Source organism: Anomalospiza imberbis, chromosome 15 (genome assembly GCF_031753505.1).
Source record: "Anomalospiza imberbis isolate Cuckoo-Finch-1a 21T00152 chromosome 15, ASM3175350v1, whole genome shotgun sequence".
NCBI lineage: Eukaryota > Metazoa > Chordata > Aves > Passeriformes > Viduidae > Anomalospiza > Anomalospiza imberbis.
Window position 1 is genome coordinate 6,627,230 of NC_089695.1, and position 26,739 is coordinate 6,653,968.

General features: G+C 39.2%; 1 long non-coding RNA gene across 2 annotated transcripts in view; it reads left to right on the forward strand.

Annotated features, from left to right (window-relative positions):
• Positions 1 to 5,022: 5,022 nt before the first annotated feature.
• The window catches only part of LOC137482954 (uncharacterized), a 35,106-nt gene continuing 13,389 nt past the window's right edge, over positions 5,023 to 26,739 (forward strand). Inside the window, exons 1-2 of one of the 2 annotated variants that reach the window (XR_011004287.1) lie at positions 5,023 to 5,350; positions 24,806 to 25,049. This is a non-coding gene — a long non-coding RNA (uncharacterized lncRNA). The remainder of the gene's footprint in view (positions 5,351 to 24,805; positions 25,050 to 26,739) is intronic. The other variant, XR_011004286.1, reaches the window with a different exon arrangement.

Here is a 26,739-nt window from a genome sequence, read left to right on the forward strand (position 1 = left end):
TTGGTAATTTTCTTTGTTTGCCCAGGTGTACTAGCAGGTTTTTCTCCTTGTCTCGCTTGGGGATCTAAAATGAATCCCTTTGTTGAGAGAACATTTAAACTTGAAGGAAAATGTAAATGACAGTATGTGTTCTCAGATCTGTAGTACCAAAACTAATGATACAAACAATCATGTGGAAAATTAGTCTTTCCTGGATTCAGCCTTCTCCCGGATGAGGGCAGTGGTGGCTCACAAATTGCAGAGTCCCTGCTCATGTTTAATGTAACACTCATTACAGACTGTGAGATTTGCTGTACTTACATTAGGAGTTTCAGCAAAAGTGTTGTGGAATTACTTTTATAAATTCAGGGCTGAGAAATACGAGAAAAGAATGTGAAGGGAGATATTTTTATATAGAGGACTTTCAACTTAACCTCCCCCTAGAAGGATTTTTGAGTTTTGAAGAAAATCAGGACAACTTGCTGAAGGGAATAAAATGCACTCACTTGATAAATAGAGTTTAAATATATATATCTGAAGTTTTCTAGATTGATTAAATTCTAGATTTGATCAAATGATCAAATTTTGCAAGAAGGAAGAGTAATTTTTGCTGAAGCATTATTTTCCATACACAGTGTTTCATTTTACCATTTGGTTCGATACCCACCAAATCTATTTACATGCTCTTAAATCTTGTACTTTTAATTGCTACATCCACGTGTGGCTGCTTTGCAGCAGCAGTTATGGAAGTTTTAGATGAGTAATTTCCCCTCCATTTGCCTTAACATAAGACCCATCATGCTTTTTTAAATTGGCTCTTAGTATTGATTAATATGAATGAATTTGCAAGAGAACAATGTATTGTTCACCTGTCTTTGCAGGTGTTTTAATGGATGTTGTATTTGAAGTGTGACTTCTCTAGCAGCTGAGGACTTTGATATGGCATCTAGGGACAAGGGTTTTGGGGCAGTTAATGTAGCAGTGAAGATAAGATTGTAACTAGACAGATAGCTTGCTGAGGTGGCAGAAGATCTGGATAGAATAATAGAATTAATTATGTAATTGGATAGTATGTTTTTGAGAATCTGCTGATATTATGTCAAGTCTGCTTTTGTTGTTCTCTGTGTCTGCTCAGCTTTACATAAGTTTGTGCTCCAGTGAGTCTGGAAACTCTGCAGTCACAAGCCAATATTGGTGCAGAACAGTGAGCTGAGGTCTCTGCAGAAGACTTGGCAGATTATTAAATGAAGTGAAAGAGTAATTCCTTGCAAGCACAACTGCTGCTGGCTGTTGAATGGTGGGATGTTTGTATTTATGTGCCTGCTAACACCACTGTTCTTGATGAGAGTTTCCTGAAGGCTTTGCTACAGCAACATGAAAGATGGATATCTGTTGCGGTGTTATCTAATCCCTGTTTGATGAAAAGTGGTAGAGTCACTGGCTTTGAGGTGACAGGGTGACATCCACACTTCTGTTCCGAGTGTTAACTGCTAGGCAAAGCTTTTATTTTAAGCTGAAGAACAAGTATATTAGCTTAGCTTGCAAATCATTTTAACTATAAGAAATTTATCCAGCTATATTTTTCTTTGTTGGATTTATCTACTAGTATGCCAGTGGAGTCTTGTAGCATAGAATAACGCTTCCTGCTTTCTGTGCTTGGTAAGCAATGGCATGGATGAGCCTTGGAGTGGGAATCTACACACAATCTGTATAAAAACACAATCATGTTTTCAAAGTATGCAGGCAGCAAACTTCTGATGAGATGAGGAAGATGTTGGAGGAGTAGGCCTGTATGCAGTCCAAGGGGTAACTGCAGGCTAAATGTGCTGTGTGGCTGCTGCCTTCTCAATGTGCAAAAAGAGCAAGTGGCACTTTCCAACTGAACTTTGCACTTTTGTGCAGGAATTGTTTGTAGTACAAATATATCTTGTGTGCTGAATGGTGCCATTTTGGCACCTGCATGTCTTCAGGCGCTCTGCAGATGTTCTCTTTGTGAGGAACGTGTAGGTTAAAGCATCCTTGCTGGTCACTTCTTGTGCCTTAAGTAGAGGGATCCACAAGGGACTGGCTCCTTCCCTTGAGGCCACTGGTATGTGCATGGTTAAAACAGAGTGGTCAGTGACAGGAGTTTGGGAATCTTTTCTTAGAAAGTGGACAGGGAAAACACCCCCTTGTGTTTTGCTGAGCTTTGTGGCTGCCTGGAGAGCTTGTGCTTCATTAAGCACACAGCTGTAAATTGTCAAGCTGCCTGAAACAAAACCAATACTGATTAGTTAAATATTTATGGACTCCTGGCTGGATGCTTATTATGTTGGAACATAGTATGGTTTCCAGGTTAAAGCTGTGAAATAAAATTAATTCTGATCTTGGCTTGGGAAATCCTTCCCTAGGAGGCATTTACAGATCAGCTGGCTGCTGATCTGAATCTAGCACGAGTCTAGATTCTGAGGAACTGCAGAAGCATAGAGAATTATGGTAGCATTCTGTTTGCAAACCTTCTATTTAACATTTATCATGAGGTTTGTGAATATGTGTATTGGCCAGGAAGCCTAGTGCTGTGCTCCATGTGTGCTGGGTGTTTGTGGGAGGGAAGTCTACATTTTGAAGCTTTGTCAGGTTGTGTTCTGAGGTCTCAGAGACAAGGGGCAATGCTCTTCCTTTTCATTTTGGGTACTCTTCATTACCTTTGGGAAGCACAGTTTGCAAATTAAAAGGCTGGTTGTCAAAATGCCTGCTATGAATAAAGAGAGTTTTACCATAAGGTTAAATTTCCATGTTGTTATCTATCTTGACAAAATTGCTGTTGCTTCTATCAGTTTCTTAGGTGTCACTTCTCCCTTTTTGATTTGTTCCTTGCTTCCTGTAAATGAGCTTATACATTATGCATCTAGAAGCTATTTTTCTGATATTCCTCTACAGAATAACTTAAAATATGCAGCAATCAATGCTGCTCGGAAAAACTGTCATATTTGTGTTCCCAGACTTCTTGGAAGGTTAAAACCCTGTAGCTGACTCACAGGTGATAGCATTCTCTCTAATGGATTGCAAAGAAAATCAATAGGAAAGAACTATTGTTTGAAAATGTTATTGCAAACTAATGTCAGATTTAAAAATATATATCAATAAGATTGTTTTGGCTGGTGACATGAAAATGTGGGGTTTATGCACTTACTCTGTATGTAGTTTCATTTTTCTTTCAGGGTAATGAGCATCTTTACACTTCAGTGTTTCATACCTTTCTTTTTCTTACATTTGATTTGATTTAATTGTAACGTGGAACTTTTTTCAGACTGACAGAGGAAGACCTATAAAGGCTGTCTTCATAATCATTGCTGTGAGATAATGACCTGCAGCATTTCAGATGCTTGTTTTTCTTCCTTTCAATGCTCACTTTTTGAGTGTCTCAGCTCCTACTGAGGAAAATAATTTAAGGAAGACACGAATTACCAATTTACTGCTTTGTTTATCCCAGTAGATAAACAAAAAATGTGTTTCTTGCTTATCTTGTAAAAAAAAAAAAGTATGGTTTTGTTAGAAAGTATTTTAGAACTTCAAGCAGAAATCAAAGGACTAGCAACAGCTTTCTCCATAAACTTGGCATTAGCAACTAATGTCTTGATTTACTTAAGAAAAAAATAAGTTGAAAAACTAGCTAATAGAAATAATCTGAGTGTTTTTAATGTGAGCTACAAACAATATAACCTGTAATTTCTAAGGTCCTGTGGTGCTAAACTTCTCTGTCCTCTGGCAGGACTAGGTAGTCAGGATGGTGTACTCTCAATTGCTTTTGTCTCTCATGGTCCAAGATTTCTTTTCAACCTCTTTCTTGCTGTGCTGATGAATCTTCTTGGACCTGTGTGCCTCAGTCAAGAGATGCTTTGCATTGTTGGGAAGGCCCATCCTGCTGCTGAAAATGTGTGAGAATTTCTGCCTTGCCAAGATTTTCAGCTCTACCTTTTTATTTCCTTTCACCCTGACCTTTACCCAAAATCGGCATTGCTGCTTCTCTGCTAAGCAGCAGCCTGTCCAAATGCTAATGGCACAATTTGTGCCAATGAAGAATTTACTGAAGGAAACTGTTTGGGCACGTATATTCAGTTCTTCCCTGGGCATAGAAAGGTATGAACACCCTAGGATCCAGCCAGGTGCCTGCAGTCCCACCCTTCTAATAGTACCTGTACTCATCACTGCAGCAGGCATTGACTAGACATAATGTAAGAACTCCCAGCTTTCATAGCTGGTAACTAGTCAAAGGTTATCTATGAGTGAAGGGGAGATGGCAGCTCTTTTGGTGAATCCCTAAATCCTCATCCAGCGTCTTTCATCAGAAGCATGCTTTGCTTCTCTTTCTTTTTTATTTTTTTTTCACTCTTCTTTGGAAGATCTCTGAGACACTACTGAAAGCCAGTAGATTTCATAAAGTACTCCAGGGAGGTTCTAAGCTCTAACTCATCACAGTGTTTACTTTGTAATTGTAAAGGCTATTCCTGATGGGCAGGCAAAAAAAGATTTAGAAAGGAAGATAAAGACTTTATTTATTTATTATATTTAAAAATAAAAGTCTTTGAAGAGAGGACTACTGATCTGTTGAGAAAATCTCAAGTATTTTCTCTGTGTGATGAAATTGCTTATTCACAACAGGTAGTTATTGGAAGCTACTTTTTCCCAGTAGGTTCAGAGAACTGAACTCCCTGCATATCCTCCCAGCCGTTAAATATTGTGGTTTGAGTCTGTGAGGTACTTAAATGTAGGCACACAGTTTGTGGTGACTGGGATGGGGCTGCAGCCCAGCCTCATCCCCAGTGGCACAGCTGTGAGAAGCAGGTGAGCAGCACTGACAGCAATGAGCCATGGAGTGCCCAGGGGCACTGAGCAACCACCAAAGGGAGCAGAGGGCACACAGGTGCCATGCATGAACAGGAGGGTATAAAAGGTTGGGCTGAAGAGCAGTTAAGGGCAGAAGCTTGCAGCCTTCTGAGGTGGTATGGTGTTACTCTCACCATGATGTTGTGGCCATCCAACTCCTACACTTAAATGGGGAAGAAATGTTTTTTGTAGTGCCTACCATGTTCTAGATGGCCTCCTGCCTGCTTTCATGTAACTTCTCAGGTATTAAAAATAGTATTTGAAGGAGAAAACTGACACACTGGTCAATGTGTTGTGGATATATGCAAACAAAATATTGCAGAAGCACATTTGAAGTACCTAAATGACTTGTGCTTTAATGGAAACAAGAATTTCAATAGAAGATGGACATCTTTGGCTGGAGAAGAAAATGTAAGTTCCAGCTTATTATACCTATATAATAAGCTAGAAAGGAAGAAAGAAGAGGCTTTACTGCAAGTCATGCAGAACTGCATTAGCTTTTAAGGTATGTTGAAATTCCCACATCTTCATTCATAATGTTTCAGTTTATAGAATGCTTTGGTTTATAGTTTAAAGTTTACTGAATTATTCACTTTATAGAGAAGAATTTTACTAGATGTATACTTATTTCTGAAACCTCCTACAAGTCTGCAGCCTGTGTTTAGTCTTCTTGACTGATTTGTTCAAGTTGAAGTTCTCTGGCCCCATCCTTCTCAGGGTTGTCTTTCTATGCTTTTGTGACCTCTGTGAGGTGATGGTGTGACCAGAATTGTTTTGCATGCAGAGGACTTGCTCTTCCACCTGTGTTGCTGAGCATTCACTACGACAGCTGAAGTCAACACACATCCAGCATGTCTGGAACTTAAGCCCTGAGGCCCAATCAACCTTTTGCTGAAATCAGTGGAGAGGCTGGCAGCAGTGGGAGCTGGACTGAGGACAAAAAGTCTTTTGAGGCTAAAGTCAGAGTGGGAATGTAATGAAACACTGAGTTCCTCCCCAGCTCCAGTGCTGGCTCATCTGTGCCTCTGTTGCTTGGCTTTCTTTCTGTGAACAATCATTTTAGCACTCTGAAATGTAACATTTTGAAAGCTCCTTCTGGCACAAGCTCTATAAGTGTGTGAATGGCTATGTTTTGTTTGTGTCTTTTTGATGGTGCTCTAGGAAAAATGATAAAACTCAAGTGTGCTGTTTCTTGGTTTGATTATTGTGGACTTTGTAGGATTTTTCCTGAGACACAGAAGCAGACAGGCCCTTGCTCTAGAGTAAATAAACATAAAATAACATAGGGACTGTTTTGCACTTGTTCCATCCACAATTATTCCATGTTTCTCTTTAATGTGCAGCACAGTGTGTCTGAGCCAGGATTTCTGGTCAGTGTTCAAAAGGGTAATTATAGGAGATGAACCTAAGGGACTTGTCAATACTCTTGGGTAAACCCTTGAGTGGATGAAAAATACTGTTACATCCCTTTTGAATGCAAGGAGCAGGCTAAGGATTTTCGTTGCAGCAGCAAACATTGCAGTGTAACTTTGAGAGGTTCTTATATGGAAAACAGCTCCTGTTTCACACCTTGCAGGACGAGTTGCAATGGGACTCCAGTCACTTGGAGGCACAAGGGTTTGTTGTTTGGGTGTTATTTGTTTTGTGCTTTGTTTCTATGAGTCAGTGTTTCACTACAGTCTGGACACTTCCACAGCCCCAAACTATCAAAGATTTCTAACTTAGAATCACGAATGAAGCTGATGTTTGGCAAGTCTGAACGGATGGTGTGTTTTCATTCTTACTGCTTGTTTTGTGATGTTCAAGCTCCTAAATCTGTTTCTTGACAGATTTGTCAGCTATCAAAAAAGAATCTTACTTTTTGTCTATAAACTCAACAAGTGCCAGGCTCTTGTTTCTCACTCTTTTATGTGAACATGCTTTATGCTCAGATGTGTGGCTGAATTGAGGCAGCTGTGGAAGGCATGTTAGTGATTCTTGAACTGCCTGAGTGAACCAGGGGTGTTCTTACTGAAACGATATGGAAGGGAAATAGAACAAAAAAAATCTGCCTCTGTGAGACTAAATGCTTAACTGTTGAATGAGAGCTGGTTAAGATATTTTTGACAGAATGCTTTTCTTAGGGTAAGCCAATTTCAACAGAAAGTTGGGTTTGAAAAGGTTGACATATTGCTTCTGGTCAGAACTTGGAGGTTGGGCCCCAACCATCATTAGTGCATATTTCCTACTCCTGTACTTCAGTTATGGGGAACTTGCCTTGAAGCCTTGGCAATTTAGGCATTTCTGAAGTAGGGATTGAAGCGAGTATTGTCTACATCCCTGATGAACCAGAGGAATGCACTAATTGTGGGTCCTTCTGGATCTTCAGAGCCCCACTCCATTACTGCTTTTTAAAGGTCTCCTCTTCAATAATATTGAGTCTATGCTGGCTAAAAACAGATGTGAAAAGCTGTACCCCTGATGGCTGTGCTATGTGTGAATATCAAGAGATGTTCAACAGTCCTACCTTGTGTAATATGAGTCTCTAGTGATGGATCCTTCCCTGGGGTACCAGAGGAAGTCTGGGAGAGGTATTGTCACTGCTCTGTTCTTTTTTTCTCTCTTTCTGATAAGCTTCTTGATTACCAGAAGCAAACATTAGTAGGAATTAGTGCTGCTTTAAAGCATTAAACCTCATTCGTCTAAGTCTGGTTGTGTATCCCAACTAGGTGCGGTTTTCCTCAACAGTAGAGGAGTTCCTTGTGCATTCCTCTTTGTTGGATTTGCTTCTGGATGTTGTGGAATTCAGTGACCTTAGGAATAATTTGCAAAATAAATACTGTTTGTTCAGAAGCTTATCTAATGCTTGCTAAAGGGCTCTGTAGTCCTCTTAAAGGTGCTTAAATTACTTGTTCTGCTTTGTTCGGCATTTTGCACAGTTTGGAAGCTGAGTAAAGCTATTAGAGGAAATTGCCATACAAATGGGCAAGTCACTGAGGTGAGAGAGGGTAACAAAGAGTGGGATGTGGATGGGGGAAGCATGAAAATATTTGTAGTACTCAGTGGTACTGCAGCTCAACTGAGATAGAATAAGTATTTATGTGGGCTGAATATAATGAAGTCAAATATCCTGATTTAAATGGTGTCCATGATGTAACCAAAGATCAGATTCTGTTTTGAGGTTGCAGTGGTCTGTAAATATGAATGTAGCTCCTGAACTGACCATCATGTGTCCTTGGATTGTAAATTCTGTACAAAGGTCTGTAGTGTTTCTTGATTATGTAGCAGGGTAATATGTCTGAAAATTAAGACCTACAATATTTTGAACTTTCCCCCAGTTCATCGAATCAATGTCCTTCCAATCTACAGAAAAAGGAGGTTTTAGTGTGCTGGCTTCCTCTGTTTGACATTGGAGTCGTTAATAAATTAGACCTGTATTTCAGATATTGTATAATAAGATAAAAAAATGATTTTAAGTGTTCCAACAGTTTCTGCTTAAAAATCAGAATACCATGCCAAGTGGCATCTTGTGTCATTTGCTGCCAAATATCATTTTGCCTCACAGAATTTGAATCCAATCAAGTGGTGTGAAAGCAAAATTAAAAATCGGCCTACTGCTGTTATTTAGAAGCTTTCAAGTGCACTTGGAAAACTGAGATCGATGGAAACCTTTAGTGAAATACCAAATTAAAAATAGGGATTATCTCACTAATTTAAAAACTAATTTAAAATCAGTTATCTGCATCAGGGATTTGTGCTCCATGGAGGACTTTGAAAGTTCACTTCATATGGCTTCTGGTGAAGTTTTTGCACTTGGGTTATCGAAAAATGGGAATTATTGTAGAATAGTCTTCCATGTTTATAAATGCAGTAATACAAATTGGAGAGCTGGGTACAATTTCAACCTGTTTTCTTCCTTTACAAATCCAGATGAAGAGATTAAACTCCTTTAGAAATATTATGTAGATACTCTAAAACCTCCCCAAATTAACTTGCATTTGGTAATGACAAATATTGTATTGGTGTGTATACATAAAAATGATTCTATACCTAATGGTATCACAATCTAATAAAATCCTTTGTGTGGGAACTAAAATATTTCTGTAAGGTACAGATATGTATGAACTGGTGAATCTGACTGAGGCTGCCCTGGCACGTCTCCACCTGGACATCCAAGTGAAGCTTTGGTGTGTAACTCTGTGAGCAGTGACCATTGCTGTCACACTGTGCAGAAGAGAACAATGCCTTAGTTTCATGTAGGAATTGGTGAGTTTAACAGTTAAGTGTGTGCCAGAGGGGTTGGAGAGTTTGCCTTTGGGGCTGGGCAGACAGGGGGAAAATGCCATGTGAGTTTGCTGTAAACTGAGTTTTCTTCTGCTGCATGGGAAGTGCGACCCTTGATGCTCATTCTGTTTAATCAGTGCTGCTGATGGATGGAGGCATCAGACCTCAGTGCTGAAAGCAGAGGAGCTCTTAACAAAATCAAAAATGGTGCTCAGTTCATGTTTGGAAAACGTTGTATTTCCCAGAAGGACAGAATTCCTTATGGAAGGGAGATTACCACTGTATTCGTTTCATAGTTTTTTTTCCAAGAGGCAGAGTTATGAGAAGGCATAAGCATTTTTAAACTAAGCTACTTCACTGACTAGCTGAACATGCTAGGAAAAAAAAAAAAGGAAAAAAACTAAAGGGCTTACAATTTGTTCCTAGACAGTTACATTAACTTAATGTGTTATGTGGGTAAAGAACGAACACCTTCTTCTGTGTTGTGAAAAGTTGTGCATGGGATGGCTTTCTGCAAGATAAAACATCCCTTGAAAGTTCACCTTCCTGTGCCATATTCTATTTTTGTTCAATAGTGCTTGAACTAGAACTGCTTAATGTCCTTCCCAATAAAGAGAAACCTCACACCTCATCTTGCACGTGACACTTGCTCTGGGAGTATGTTTGGATGTAAGTCCCTCGAGTTTTTTGTCTTCCCTCTCTCCCCACCATTGCTTTCAAGCCTAAACAGTCTTCAGATACACCAAAGTGTGACTAAAGCTCAGCTCAAAAGGGATAAAAAGCCAGTGTTAGAATTGGTTATATATGTGTATCTCCTAACACTGCACAGCTCCAAAGCCTCTCTGCTTTAGGTAAAACTGATTCAATACTTAGTCCACCTGTCTCCCATATTTCTGGTTTTGCTCTTGATTCTCTTGTGCAAATTCGTGTTTTATCACAATGCCTTCAACTTTGTCCATTGGTGAACCAGTGTTAGAAACAACCTTTAGGGAAAAGAAAAATCAATTATTACATATAAGTAATTTAGAAAATAGCTTCTAGTCCTGTTAACTACTTTCTAAAACTATGTTATTAAAAAAAAATACAAGATTTTGATGAAGGCAAAAGGAATTACTGTAACATGTGGGGTAAACATTACGACTCCTTGACACAGGAAATGTAGAGTTTCTTTGGCTTTTGCTTGATATGTAAATGTGAAGTGGATATATCACATGTGAATGGTTTTGCAGTGTGGTGACTGGCTGGGTTCTAATTAATTTTCAGATTTATATGCTAGTTTCTTTCATTAATACTGTGTTTTCCTTTTGACTTGTAAGGCTACTTCTTGTTTGCATCTATTCCCAGAAGAGCCCTGTTATATGCTGAGTAGAGCATCAAGAGGATGCAGATCAAATGCCCTTTGAAAATGAGCATCTGGGATTTTTTTTTTCTTTTTTTTCTTTTTTTTTTTTTTTTTTTTTAATTTCTTTTTATTTTTTTTTCTAGAATAGCGGTACTTAAATTTCAGGCAAAATTTCATTTCCTGCTCATACCATGTAGCAGTATTAGGTGTTTTCATGCCCCATCACTCCTTTTTTTGTTACTTTTCTATTTATGGTAGTTCCTTAGAAAACATTTTATCTTTATAAGAACAGCCTATCAAGCACAAAAGCCAGCAGGCTTCACAGAATCACACACTGTCCAGGAGTTCATCTTGCTGCTGCCACTGCTGCATTCCACACTGCTCTGATGGAGGAAAATGAGCCTTTTTTAATGGCTGGTGTTTGACTGGCAAAAGCAGAGGGGGCACCAGTGGCTCATCAGAAAATGACACGATCAGAACCAAGTGAGCAGACACACAAGAGGTGCCAGAGCTTTTGGGAGAAATGTGCTGAACACCAGCACCTCTGATCAGCATTTGTATTCCCTGCTCATTGCAGAGACTCTTTAAAATGCCATTTGCATTGATGATGGTATAATTGACATGGCTCCCTAAGGAGCTGTGAGGATTGTAGGAAGCTTAAATCTCAGGAAAAGTCATCTGTTCTTGGGACTCTTTTATAGTCTGACATCTCATTGCTGGCAGGTTTTGCTTTGTTGTATGTTATCATTCTATTAATAAGGAGCCATCAGTATTATGGCTCTTCTCAAGTTCCCAGCAGTATTTTTGTTAAATCTAATTGAACATTAACTTGCTAATTAGCATTACCACTTTATTCTATTGGATAATTGACTGCATATTTTTGTCTTGAATGGCTTTTCTGGAAGATATAGTGAAATAAACTTTTATCATGAAATTATTAACTTATATAAGGTTTCATTATTTCAGCAGTAAAAGTAGTAGGATATGTAGTAAAAATCCTGTGTTTGATTTTCAGAACTCTAAAAGCTAGGGACAAGGCAAGAAAAAAATCACTGACTAATAACTACAGAATTAAGGAACTTAAAATGTTCAAGGTATTTGGGAATGAATACATTATTTGTATGTCCACATGTTATGTATTTAGTGAAAAGATCTTGGTAATGAAAACAGTATCAGAAGGAGTAGGAGAGGTGCTGACCTAATGAATCTGTGGCATGTCAGTGTGATTGCTTGTCTTTGGAAACAAAAGCTTTCATTTGAATTCAGTAGAAGATGAAATTCTGATCTGATACTTAAGTGCAAATTCGCTGTAATTTCACTGAAGGCTTAACTTAATCCTACACTAAACCACCACCAAAAATTACCTTCCATTTAGTTAGTCCATATTCTTTTAACCTGTAATTCAGGTGAAGCCCCTTGCTCTGAAAAGAGGTACTGTATGTTAAGCTAAGCCCTTTCAGATGGACATTGGACATATTGCTAATTTTAGGCACTCCAAAGGGAAATTGCAATGGTGAACAATTTTGAGTGCTTATTTTATGCAAAGAGTGAAATGCAATTCCTGAGCAGCAAAGGATTGTAGTTAAAATTTCAGCTTTTTGTATGGGTCAAAGAGGTTTGAAAACAGCTAGTAATTATGTTTAGCAAGCATTTATCTTAAGTGTGTCAAAGACACAAGCCAACCACATTATATATCAAATTATGGAGGAGAGAAGGGGAGGAAGGTCTGTAAGTGATTTTTTTTTTTGTGCAAATTTTCTCATGTTTTTTTTCCTGAATTCCTGGTATTTTATGTTAATTATGTCAGTTGATGAATTATTGAAGGCCTAGAAATGCCTGTACACAGTAGAGACTGACAAAGGATTTCCTTTTTTGAAAGTGTAAATGAGGAAGTAGGCGCACAACACTAGATGAGTGTGGAAAGAAAAGTGAAAGCATTTGGAGCAACTAGCATTAAGGTTTATAACACAAAAGCCTTGACAAGTTCACTTCATTCACTTCATAAGTTTTGGTTTTTTTTTGGAGACTCAAAAGAAACACCAGTGCCTCTTTACAGGTCTAATGCTGATCGATGCACTACTGGAAAAGAAGATTGAGGCTGGAGGTGTAACATGAGCAGTTCAGGCACTTCACAAAGGTTGTCTGACACATGGCCAAGGCAACAACAAAGGCTACCAAACTGTTAGTTCCCCTTTCTTTCTGTGTTTGCATTGTACTCTTATTTGTCTAAAAATTAAGTTCATGTGTCATCTATCAACCATTGCAAGACACCTACAGAAACGCAGTGTGGTGTGTCAAATGATTTAATATTGCTGCTTCAAATCTAGATAGCTCTTTCTTCATTTAAATACTTTTGAATCAATTTATGCTATCACAAGTTAAAGAAGATACTCAAGAACGGGGAGCTTGATTCTGTTTATATGTACTTTTTGAAAACATACTAAAGGGTATTAAAAAAAGACACCTTTCTATAATTTTTAGTCTTCAAACTTCTAAATTACACAATAAATGTGAATTGTCACTGTGACCCATGGCATGTTCCCTCTTCCCATTTTTCAAGTAACTGCTGCTATTTGCAATTATAATTCTCTTTTAGTATCTTGCCCTGCATTTTCAGGGAGCTGGTGCTGAAGAGAATGAGCTTCAGACTGTTATTTATCACAAAACATTTACCAGTGGTGGCATCTTTGTAACTTGATCAAATTCTAACTCTGGTAATTCCATTTCCCTTGCCTCAGGTATGTGTAATAATTGCCTGGAATTATATTTTTCATGTCTCCCCTTATTGCCTGTTGAGCAGTGGCTGTATGGCACCCCAGCTGAAGAATGGGATGAAGGGGGATGAAGTGTTCCTGATCTTTCTTGAAACAATCTGAAAAGTTATTAGTACCTCTAGGAGTTTTTAGAATCCATGTTCTGTTAATGCCTAAGAAATTATTATTTAAAGCTTAGCCTTCTTCCAGAGGGGTGAAGGAGGGAATTCAGACATATCAATGGTGTATCCCAAGCACAGTAATTGCTTACCAATTTGCATTGTAGCATGTTATTACTGCTGTGTTTTCAGTACTCCTTCATGCTAGTATAGAAGGAAAAAAATGAACTCCTTTTTCCTATCTTTATACCACATTGGAGAGGGATTTTGAATTTTTTTCCTTTGTATTTTCTGTATGGACAGCTGTTATAAATTATACCTGATTTTCAGAAGCCTTGTCCTAAGAGCTGCTATGGATTTGTTTTTATCACATCATGAAATGGCTCTGAGTTTGAAACCCCATCCAAAGCCAGTCAACCAAAACACTTTCACTACTTCCCTGCCATGGCTGTGTTACAAGAGCCTGCATGGCAGTGATTCTGAACCTCTTCTTTATCCAGGACTGATTCTGGTTCTGTCTTTTTTCTCCAGGAAAAATGAAATTCTAAAAATAGTAAAATGAGTATTTTCAGGCTTGACCTTTGTAAGAGACTAATGACTCAATTCAAGCTTTTCAGGCCAGGGATATTTTCTGTAGGATGGTACCTACCTGCAAAGTAGGAATTTGGATTTCTCAAAGAATACATTGATAAAATGTGTTAAAGGTGATAGGTGTTAAACTCAGAACTGTTTGGTGAGCCTTCAGAGACTTCTCTTGAACTTTGTGTCTTTCTGGGACCACAAGTCCTCAAGCACTTGGCAGAAGTTTGGATTGTTTGCCCCAACCATGAGAGTTTGTTTACTATGTAGTTTATATGGTAACTGTGGTTCATGCAATTTTCTTGGACAACACTAGAAGATGGAGCTTTCCCTTTTTGCTAGACAAGGAAGAAAAATGGCATCTCATTTCTATAAAATAGGTGTAAGGCATCCCCATCAAGAGTCACAGACATCTTTTTCAATCCAAACTTCATGTAAGGAGGAGCAAGTGGGAGCTTTTGAATTCCCATCAATGCTGCATTCTCTAGAGATGCCATTCAGATATGCCAAGTCTTCAGCATGCACTAAAGTATTCAGCATGCACTTTTCCAAGCTGTGCCCTGGTGATGTCTGGCAAGAATACCTGCCGTTCATGTAAGTGCAGTTGTCTGCACAATGTCCTAAAATCAACAGCAGTTAACTGAATGTTTTCTATAAACTTTGCCACCTGGTAGATATTGCCAGCTCTGTTTCTGTGTCAGGAGTATTACAGTTGGATGTCAGGAAGCCAAATATAGTGGGAAATTAACATGGTTTAAACTGGGCCTGGATTCTTCCTTGAAACTTCACTTTCCTTTTCAGCTTGAAAAAACAGAAATTTGGTGAACGGGGTATTACCAAGGCCCTTGGTGAAAATGCAGATGTCTTGATGCTGGAATACATGTCAATCCAGAGAGACCTGAGTGTCCTTTGTTGTCAAGTTGCTAATTATTCACAGAAAAGATTAAAGCTGAGCAGGGTTTTCCCAAATGATTTGATATTATACTCTGAATTAAAAATACATTATGTAAAATGCTGATGTGGTAGAAAGGATTTTTGTCAGTACAAGGCTACAAGGTTGTCATGGTATTTAGACTAATAAAATCTAGGACAACAGGTAGAATGGTTGCAAGAAAATACACTGCAGCAAGGCAGCTGATCACCTGTGCTCTGTTGTAGGATGAATGATTTATTGCTGACCATCTCCCCTTCCTTGGAAGGTGTAGTAGACTTTGATCTCTGATTGTGGGAATTATTTGCATGTGTGGCCAGGGTCACTTGGCAGCTCTAGCCATGTAGCTGAGGTCAGTTTGACTCTTAGTTACTCAAGATAATTTGGATTTCTCAGCCTGCAGTGCCAGAAAGTATTAATTATGATCAAACTTGACATTGAGCAAAACTTTGGGTTGAATATAATTTTAGGAAGGCATCTGTGCCTTTTGGGCCTTGTTCCCAATTATGCAGGTTGTCTAGAAGATGTTGCTTTAAGCATCCTAATAATACGGCTTTTCATCAGAATTTTGCATATTACAATTTTCTTTTATATGGAGAAAATGGATGTGTCTTGAAGACAGTATGTTTTTCTGGAAGCAGACATGATTTGAAGTTATAACATGTATCTTGTCCCACTCTCCACTGCACTGATGTGACCCCACCCTGAGTTCTGTGTGCAGTGTTGGGTGCCTCAGTACAATGAGCACTCTCAGAATGTGTCCAGAGATGGCTTTATGATGGGATATAATATTTCCTCAGTCTCTCTTCCGGGATGTATGAGGAGGCAGGTGTGAGGTTCTTTGATGGCAATACAATTTAACCTCAGCTGAGCAGGAATGTCAATACATTTAATGAAAAATGGTGGTGATCAGAAGCCTTGGATGTGGAGAAGAAAGGCAGCTGGCTGCCTGCAGCTAGGGACATTTGATTTCTTTTTTTTTTTTTTTTTTGTTTTTCCCTGTACTTTGCAGTCTGAGATATAGGGAGCAGTTGGTAATAGGAACTGAGAGGCCAAGCAAGCCAGTGCTGAGGAAATAAAAGCAATTGTCAAGCAGAAGCAGGTGAGATCTTCTCTTGGGACTGCAAAGTTCATAAATCTGTTTTGCACCCTTTGTGAGTAAGGAACACAGGCCTTGCACAGATTTGACATTCATGGGACTGCTTTACCAGCTGGAACTAACTGCTGTGGCCCTTGATCCCTCCTCATTATTTCCAGCTATGGCTCTTGAGAAAAGAGCAAAGGTCCTTGATATTCTAAAAGAAAACTAGAAATAGAGCTCTGTGTGTGCGCAATATTTTTGCTTCCTTCCTGGTAAAAAGAGAAAAGTAGGAGAAGAAATAAACATTTTCCTTATGCATTATTATTTAAGACAGTTTTACCAAAAATACTTGGGAGTTATCTAGGGTGAAAGGAGGGTCATGCTTTTGTCAAAGTATTAACTATTACCCAGTCTGTGTCTCAGCCTGTGCTCCTATTATTCCTGGGTATTTTGACATGTTTTTCTGACAAACACTGGAAATTAAAGAGTTATTGAAGTTCTATGAATCACATATTATGCTGGTTGACTGGAGCTGTTAGCTCTCCTTTATGGGTGAAGGAGGACTGCATGATAGCTGCTAGGGGAGGCTGTGCTGGGAGCCCACAGCTGGTGCACACCCCAGGTTCTGGGCTTGTCTCTCAGATATTCACAAGCAATCTGGGCCATGTGCTCCATTTGAGCTTAGAATCATCTTATTCATGATGACTGCAGGGAAGCCTGGTCCCAGCTAATACTTGAGAATAAGCCAAGGTATTTCAATCCAATCTCTTTAAGAACTCTTGCATGCTTTGCCCTCTTTACTAGAGAACAAAGTACTAATGTTTGCTTCTCCTCTCATAAGATGTTGCTTGCTATTGACAACTCCCAGCATTTTGAAGAAGGACGAAGTTGTTAAAGGCACAGGGATTGCAGTTCAGGTCTCCATTTTTTTCTCCTTTCAAGTCAAAAAATCCCCACATTTCTTCCCTCTTACAATTTTCTCAATCCCTCTGAGCATAATATTACCTTGTTTTTTTTTTTTTTTTTTAAGAAAAGACAGTAGTATTTTTTTATTTTGATAGCTCAAACAAAGTATCATGACTTTTCTAGTTCCAGGGCTCTGTGCTGTCACTTGTTCTGTCCATCTGCTGTTGTGTCTGTGGAATGGGTTTTCTGCCCATCTGTGACTTCATTGCATTATTTGTGTGCCTGACTCTGATCAGGCTTGTCTCCTATTAATGTGTTCTGAATCTGTTTGCTATTCCTAGTAGCAATCACTCCATGCTTCTCTTTTCACCTTATTTCTGCTTGGTGCCTTTGATTAGTGTTTGTCCTTTCTGCTTCAGACTGTGGATGGTGGCTGGGGAAGAACAGGAATAAGTCTTTACTCATATAGAATAAACAGTGGCTTATATGCTAACACAGAGCTCACTTCAGGTGACTTCTTGCCAATCTGGTTTCACATTGATGATTTCTTTTGACACTGACACTGCTCAGTTCATGGTTTTTTCTTTAAGAAAGGCTCCTACTCTGCTGGTGAGAACCCTTTCCCCCCCCCCCTGCATTCTAAGAGAAATCTTCCCTGCTTTTATTTCTAGATAAAACTGTAAAGACTGAAAAGGGTCAGAGTCACCCCTTATTCCAGCTGAAGCTTTGAGTGTTCAGGAAGGCCTGTCCTGTTCCTGTCCATGGTAGTGTTTATTTATCTGTTTGAAAATGAGCAAGCTATAGAATAAGTTAATGTAGGATGGCAATCAGGGAGTCTTCACTGAGCTTTTCACCACTTTCTCACAGCCCCTTTCCAAATCTAGAATTGCATCTCTCTATCTGTCCTTGAAGTGGCTTAATCTAAACTAGTTAAAGTGTTATACTGAAGTACACTTGATTTGCTTTGTTTTCTTAAAATCATGTTATCATCCTATTGGTCATGTTGCTCATGTATCACTGGTTTCTGGTACTTGATTTGTTGTTGAGCAAACCAGTAGGGTGATTACAGTGTTCCAGGTAAACTACTGAAATCCCTCATGGTTGGTTAGAAGTTGAAAAACCAGTGAAAAAGGAAATAGAAAATATAGTCAGCTAAATGTCTTTGTCCCATATTTGACTTCAGAAGATGTGCCTATGCACTATAGTGCTTAGTTCCTTATGAAGGTGCTTTCATTTACTTGCCAAGCTTTTGGATTTTTCATGAGGTAGCCAGGAGTAAGTTTTGTGGCTTGATTGACTTCTCTTCATAAAGCATAGAAATACAGAAAATGTAGTTCTCCAGAAAGTCACAGTACTGTTGTAAATCCAAAAGCACCAGCTGTTGGTTTGGTTTTGCTTCAGGCTGAGTTTGAAATTGGTTAATGCATTAGCAGTGTACTTGCTCACCCTTACAGAGTTGGATCATGTTAAATGTAGTTAGTTTAGTTCTGAAAATCTTACATTTGTGGTGCTTGGTTTGTAGAGGGTATTGGTATCCCTGTAGCATTTGTTTTTCTTGAGCTTCAGTATATGCTCCGAGCCATGACTTAATGTAGCTCTTGTCTTAAGGATTAGATTTGCTGCTGTGAAGAGCTTTTCCTCCAGCTTGCTTCTTGGTCCCTGAAGCAGACAAGTGTTCAGCATTTAACTATTCCTTGTGTATGAGGTGTGTAGAATTGACCATCTTGATTCCTACATGCCTCCTACCAATTCACATATTGGTCATCACTTTACCAATTTTTTCTACAGTGTCTTACAGAGAAAAGTGTAATGATAAAAGGATTTTTCCAAACTTATGTCCACTCAAAGTAAACAGAGCCTATATGAAGCAATTCTCTAGTGTCTCTTCTCCCTTCCTGCTTAGGTGGAATTGGTATTCCCTGTGTGTGCACTGGTATATAGGCTTTTGTCTGCAGAAGCAGGCATGCTGATAGTTTTTGTCAAAATCATTTCAGTCAGTCCAAGATAAAACTAGTAATAAAAACCTCTTTTCCTTCTGAAAGTCAGTGTGGACCAAGTCAATTTTATTATTATCTTGTCTGCCATGTATGAGAGTCCTGGTGGATATGTTCTCAGCTTCTGCTTTATTACCAAAATATGAACGGGGAAAGTAAAACTAGAATAAAAATTAAAAGGTAAGAGCATATCGCAATCTCCAGGAGCTATAAGAAAATTATAAGAACTGGGGTATGAACATGTAGGAGAATATTATCATGTCTACTTAATCTCTCTGTGCCACAGCGCAGAGCCCTTAACTTTTCCTCTACTTGAGAACAGTATATTAATGTTCTGACTCGGAGGATTGAGAAGGAAAAGAGGAGAAAATCGAGTGAATTTTCATGGAAAATACAATGCGTTTCGTGCTCATTTTTCTTTGGCTCCGAGCGTGGTCCGGGCCGAGCCCTGCAGATGGCAATCTTGCGCTGTCTGCGAGAAGCAATTCCCAGCCGCTGCCATCTGCAGCTGGGAGCCTGTGGGTTAAGGGCGACGGAGAGGGGATGGCAGCAGATGAAAAGAGAATTTATTTTTTTCACTTCTTTTCTTCAGCCTTTAAGTCTTGCATCCCTCAGTATTTCCTCCCAACCCGTTAATCCGCAGGACTCGGCGCAGCAATCCGCTGGCGAGGAGGGGAGGCAGCGGCGGTGCGGCAGGCGGAGCCGCTGGCTGAGCGTGGGGAGGCGAAGCTGCAGCAGGGATGCTCTCCCCGCCTCAGCACCCAAACTCCTGCAGCTTTTAGGGCTCGAGTGCCATCACTAAAGCAGCCTTAACTTCGTTTTCCCTTGTGCAGCATGACCCCCGTGTTCACCAAGTTCACAACTTACTTTAACTTCTGTCGAACAGAAATTGTTCCATGGAAGGATGGCTGAGAAGGATTTGGCCCATTCCTGTTCTAGGGTTTGGTGATTATTAATCTTTCAGCCTTTATCAGAAGGACGTGGAAGAGTGAAGGTCTGAAATTTAGAAAACACTTTGGAAAATGTAATTATTTTCTGGAAGATAAGAAAAGGAAAATTTTGTGACCAATTTTAAGAGAAACAGGACTAACCTGACATTTTAACACTGTATTTGCAAGTAGTTTCCTGCCTATGTTCTTTTACAATAAAATAGACTTTGCTGGGTTTTATGTACTACTGAAATGATGTGATTCTTTAGCTCTCTCTCTAAATATATATGTATCTCATATATCTTAATAGATGTATATATCTCAGGGTTACATTAGGATTAAAATCTTAGCAGCTATGATTGGATCTAAGACTTCCCTGACTCTAAAACTTCATATCCATGGATAATGTTTCTTTCACCCAATCTCTTTTGGGGGATGAGGAGGCTGGACAGACCCTCAAAATCTCTCTTAGACACAGCTCTGCAAAATAAATATTTAGTTGATGTTGCATATTTCAGCAGAACACTCAATACACCAGGGAAATTTGGGAGATAAAACCTGTGGCTGGGAACTGCAGAGCAGTAACTCTATTCAGTTCAGTAGAGGGAATCAATTTATGTGGCTGCAGGAAAGTGAGTGAATTCAGAGATGAGTATAAGGGATAGCAGTCCTGTCTGGATGTAAATCATGCAGCGAAAGATCATCACCCTTGCTCTCATATCAGTATATCACTTAAAGAATTTCAAAACCTGAAGGGTGTAAGCATGGACCTGACTTAATTTTGAGATAAAATGGGGATGCAATTTTGGAATGAAATGAGGATCTAATCATCTGGCCCCTTGCACCCTTAATCTGTAGTTGATCTAGGCATGCAAAGGGAATCTGACAGTGTGAACCTGCAGTGATTAAAACCAGCTGGAATTCTGTGTGGTTACAGGTCCACTTTCCCTACCATGCATCTGGCCCTAAGGTGAGCTGGCTTAACTGGTCTAGGCCACCTTTATTTCTTCTCACTAGTGATTAGCTTTCAGTGGGATCCTGGAGATGTTTGTTTCCAAGTCACACAAATGTCACCTCTCTTGAGAGGGAGAGTGGTTTTGTGGAATGAGCTGATATGACAATACACCTTAGCCTTTGCTCTCATGCATCAGAGCAACACAAGTGATAACCTGTGGTCACTTGCTTCTAAAGCCACAGATAACCTCTTGAATGAGAGTATGGGAAGAAGTGATACAATAACAAAGATCTGCAGTGTAGCGAACTCCAGAGAGGCTGGTGCACTGGGAAGAAGGCAAGGAAGCTGCATGATGCAGTGTTTTTATTGTTTAGCACTTCCCTCAGGCTGGCATTATTCATTCCTGTGTTGTTTTTTTTCCTTGACTAGCCACAGATTCAGATCTAACCCTGGTCTGGCCTTTAGTGAAAGTTAAATGGCAGCTCTCCACATGAAGAGAAATCAGACCTGCTTTTAAAGCTCCATGGGAGATGGAGGCAGGAGGTTTTTCTTACCCTAAGGTGGATAGAAGTGCTGCTGACTAAAAGCTTTTTTGGAAGCTATGCAAGGAATTATCCCAATGCACAGCTCAATTGAAGGGAAAAAGATCTAACAAGCCTGAGTAGGTAATTTTTCATTAAAGTGTTAGCAAGCTTGATATTCTTAATCTCCTTCTTCTTCCACAGCAGAAATATGCTTTCAGCATAAACTATGTTATAGAGGAGGGCTCAACAGGCAAGTCCAAATAAACCTGTTCAAGAAACTTGTTTTTCTAGAAGACCTCTTCAATCACTCTGTATGGATTTGGTTTTCCCTTCATAGAAAATGAGCAAAAGAAATGGTCAGGCTTTACTTGGTGTGCTACAGCAGGCAGTTTGTTCTATGTTGAGCCACTTAAAGCTGCAACAGTTCTTAACTGAGTTCTTCTTAATAGCTGATCTTTACTAAATAGGTTTTCTTTTTAATTTTCTTTCTTATGAAATGTTTCTCTCTTTTTAAAAGATCCTCCCTATAGGAATGCTTCCACCAGAAAATATGGATGACTTCTTTACTTGATTCTGTCTGTTCGTATCTTTGAATGATGAAAACAGAATTCTGCGTTGTTACTGAACAAACACAGAGAAAAATGTGCTTTTTAGTGTGTAGATTAGTGCTACCTCTATCAGGCTGGGGCTGAAATGTCTTGCAAAACACAAATGAAACAGGCTTCACACAGATCCCTTGAGAAGGAAATACTCTTATACCTTTTAAATTGGGAAACTACAGTGCCCCTCTGTGTTTGTAGTCCAAGTGTATCCAGGCCCATCATTGAAATGGAATTTTAAACTTCTCCCACAGTCATGCAAAGAATTACACTAAATCTGAGCTAAAGGAAAATGATAGTCTGGATCTAACAAAGGGCAATGAACTAAGCAAATGTCCATGAACTGGACATTAAAATTTCAGGTCTGAGACCTGTATGAAACTAGTCAACTCCTGTAATTCATGGTGCTTCACGTTGTTGGAGAGATGCTATGGTACTTTCTTTTCTGTCAAAAGAGGGGTTTCGGTGTTGGTGGACTGAAGGGTGGTTTCCTGTGTCTGAATGCTGATGCAGCACTGGCCAGCTGAAGGCAGACTCGGTATTGCTCCAGTGCAGATAGCTGCTTTCAGATGCAGGCTTTGATTTTTGCTCATTGTCAGTCACCTGTAAATGAAACTGCCAACACTGCAGGAAAGGAAGGAGTCAAGGTCCAGATAGAAACAATGCAAACCTTGTTGGCCTGGGGAGAGCAGGATCTGCACTCAGCCCTTCAGCTTTGAAATAAATCCAGAGCTGTGAGTGACAGAAGCCAGTACCCTTTTTTCTCTACTCATCCTCTCATGGAGAAGAGTTGGTTAGAACTCCTCTCACCATTGGAAACATGAGTCTTTTTGTGGCCACAAAAGTGGCTCAGGATTAAAAGGGCAGCTGGGCTTTGGGCTGGTCTGTGGGAGGTCAGAGAGCAGAGCTGGCAGCTGCTGGGGTGGTCAGTGTGCCTGCTGAGGGAGCTGGAAGAGGGTGTACCTAAAACTCGCCTTGCTTCTGTTTGAAGCACCTTTAAAACTTAAGCTGCTATGAAAAAATATGATGGAGGCATCTTTTTTTTTTTTTTTTTTTTTACTTAATGCTACTTGGTAAATTTGTGTGCTTAAATCATAACTTAATGCAATTATATATCAGCGTTTTCTTTGTAAATGGATGTGTAGGTTTTAAAAAATGTTTTCTGTTTCATTGTGATAACACTTGATCATGGCAGTTCTCAGGAGGGTGTATCTGTCTTTTAGTAAGGAGAAAAAAAAAAGCCGTATAATCTGGTAAGTGATGGAATGTGGCTGTAATGACCAGTTAATGAGAGCCATTATGGCTCGTTTATGCAATCTATTAGTTCTTATAAAACACTTCCTAAGGGTCTGGGCACTTTAGGTCACAAATATAAAATGAGAGTACAGGGTTTTTAAAATAATTATTGGGAAAATGGTGATTTTAATAAAAATTTGTCTGACTTTTCAGGGATGCTGTAAAGAAAAGGACTTGTAATGGCCTTTTAAAATAGATATGTTTAACTTTCTTTGACTTATTCTGATTTTCATCTTCAGAGACTGCTCTGTCTTTTTTGTAGAAAATTTTTCTAGCTGCAGCTGGTAGGAAATAAGCAATTGACTGAGGTGATTTACTTCATGAGTTATCTATACAATTGATATTACTATAGCAGAACCTTTGGAAGAATTTGCTTTTGCTTTTTTGGTAGTTTCTAAATGCTTAAACTATTCCTGCTTAGTCTGTCAAGTTGTACCTTCTATTTTCCCTGAATTCTAGCAGTCTGCATTTTCTGGGATGTGTGGTTGCTGTTGGACTTGGTGTGTTTGTTGGAAGTGATCAACACGTGCTAACATAACCATCTTGTGAGATTACTTGGTTTTGTCTTGTGAACCCCTTGACTTATCTTCATTGTGTTATTGTTTCTGTCTTGTGGAATTGCTGATTGCTTTCTGACAGTTAATACACTTTCATTAGCTTTCCAACAGCCTTTGCAATGCAAAATTCTGTATTGTTCTTTACAAGCAGCTCCTGCAGAATTCTGTAAATCATGTTAGTTACCCCGTTGCAGTTCTGTTCCTGTGGGTTCAGGTTGCACAGCTGTTCACATGTTAAAAGCAACTATGAGACTTTGTGGGACTCTTTTTTGTAGATATCAATTCTAACTTTGCACAGCAAAGAAAGCCTCAGGCATGATATTTTTCATTCTGTGCTTAGGTCCTATATTGTAATTTTTTTTTTTTTAGATGGCTCTAGGAAACTGTATATGACGATTGTACCTTATTCTGCTTCCTGTCCCTAAGTTTTGGCCAGTTTGACAAATAGGACTTTTAGTCAAGTATAACCATCTGAATGTAGCCTTAACTTGCAAACTCTGTAATTTTCTTGCCTGAAGTATTTTTAAGTTTGAATTGAAGTTCAGCTCATGTCTCAGTGACTAAAGGGAGGAAAAAAGGAGACTGAAGGAAAGGAGGTTAGGCTTGCGGCAAGGCTTTTTTTAGGACTTAAAGAACTTTTACCTCGTGTGTTCTGTGTGACTCTGGGCAACTTCCTGGGCTCAAGTTCTAGTTCACTTAAAAGTACATGCTGAGGTTAACAAAATGCATTTCTTTTTCATTTTTATGTAATTGAAGATGATTTTTTTTCTTTTTTTCTGTGGCATTTAGAGGTTGGCCCATTGGGGCCATTTGGAGAACTTGCTTAAAGAAGTTTTGCCATCTGAAGTTCCTTAACCCTGGCAGTGCCCTCCTTCTGGTGCTCTGCTGTGGGGTGTTACAGTCCCACCTTTGGCCAGTTGTCTGTATTTATTGTGCGGTGCTGAAGGCAGACTGATGCTTTTTCATAATTTTGAGCGAAGATTGAACTTGATCTGGAGGTATTTTCAACTTATAATGATTCCTTGATATGCAGACCCCTTGTAGATTAAATCTTATTCTTATTTTGGCTTAGAATTTGTAAAAAATAACTTTATTAGTAGATTGGTAGGTTTAATTTGTTGCTGTTTGTCAGGTGAGAGAAAAACCATGTATGTTACTTACAAAGGAGTGGACGGTTATCTCTCTTGCTTGGTGTGTCTTACTGTAGACAGCCAACAAAAAGCAGCCATGGAACATCTCACCTGAAGTGGAGTGGTTCAGCGGAAATAAGATGTGAAATCTGGTGTCTTTTGGGAAGCACTGGCAAAAGATGTGGAGAGAGAAAAGCACTGCTAATTGCTGAAAATTATCAGCATGTTTTTCATGTCCAAAACAATGTAGGTGAAGATGATTAGACTTAACTTTAGGTCTATTAATTTTCTAATAAATTTGATGAAAGCTCAACATTTTTCTTCTGGGTTTTTTTTCCCTTCCTAATGAAAGTTCTTGATAAAGATAAGGAAATATTGTTTGGTGTTAATAGTGAAACACTTAATAGTGTTTCTTTAAAAGATATCAGGTCTTCATAAATGTCAAAATGATTTGACATGATTGAGCAAAGAGCTAGACTCTTCCCTAGGGGTCCTTGGCAGAAGAAAGCAGAGATACTGCAGGTTCTGGTTGAATGTTCTGGCACACATGTGCAGACACAGCAACTCAGGGAGTTTATTATGAAGCAAGCCCAAGCCTATGTTTGGTTCTGTGCTTGCAGAAGGGAGAATCTATTTAAAATCACTAGGGCAGCATCTGGTATAGGGCTCAGTAACAGAAGACTTGAATATGTGTGATTTTTCATTGTCTAAAAGCAGGCAAGGAAATGTTTGTCAGTAGTCAGCAACTTAGAGAATATTAGCTTTGAGCTGGATTGTACTAATTTCTGCGGCAGCTCAGAGAGGAAGCTGTGTGTGGAGTGACTAAATGGAGTTAGGCTGATGCCCAGCTTCTTTAAAAACTATTTTTTTAACTACTTTTTTTTTTTTTATTGCCTGATTTATGAATTCAGGCTCACCTTTTGAAAGGTTACTGCCTGGTATTTGATGAAGGATCTGTTCTCTCTGGAGACAGAATTAAAGGGTGATTGACCTATAATGTACCTTATGATTAGCTTTGAGAATATGTTGATGGTGGGAAGATTATTGAAGGCCAACAAGTGACTTCTTCTGTTTATATGTTTGCAGGTGGTAGGGGAATGGTAGTTGAGATTTAATGAGTTTTTAATCCTTTCAGTCTACTCTTTCTATATAGGTTCAAATTAAGAGGCCCATAAAATTAAAATAGGGTTTCCAATAGTCCAACCTGTGTTAATGTTAAATCCAGTGTTTATTCCTGGAACAGACCTGACCTACAGTGATCTACATTTTATTACCAAATCTTGGGGAATGGAACAGGGGTACAGTGAGAGCAAGGTAAAAATGTTTTTGCATTTCAACATTTGCAGATAACTATCTAATATCAAAGCTTAGATTGTCCCTGCTGTTTCAGAAGTGTCACACATGGGTTGAAGAACACTTCAAGGGCTCACACTGACAGACATAGTCAAAACACCAGCTACATGGAATTGGTCTGTGTAGGTACATCCAAGGGGCCTGCCATGCCCAGCCAGAGACCAAGGAACTTCTTTTAGTGGTTGCACTTGGTCTTTGTGGGGTTTCCAAATGCAACTGGTAATGCTCTGCCAGGCTAGGGGGCAACAGGGGGAATTGCTAGCAGTGCCCCATCTCCTCTAATCACATCTGTCTCCACACCCTAGTCCATGCTGCTCAAGCTATTTATGAACACAGTCCCACACCAGGACACACCTGGTATGTGTGCTGCTCCCAGGGGGAAGGTGTTACCGGATGATAAAACATTGTCTGTTTTATCAAAAAACATTGCAAACTGAACACTAATGATGAGTGAAGTTACTCTTACCTTGAAAGTGCTAAGCTTTTTTTTTCTTTTTCATGAAGAAAGATAGATAACTGAAAGAATCTGACATGCCCAAGTTAAGGTTTTATTTTTGACTAAAATTAAGAGAGGCAAAGTATA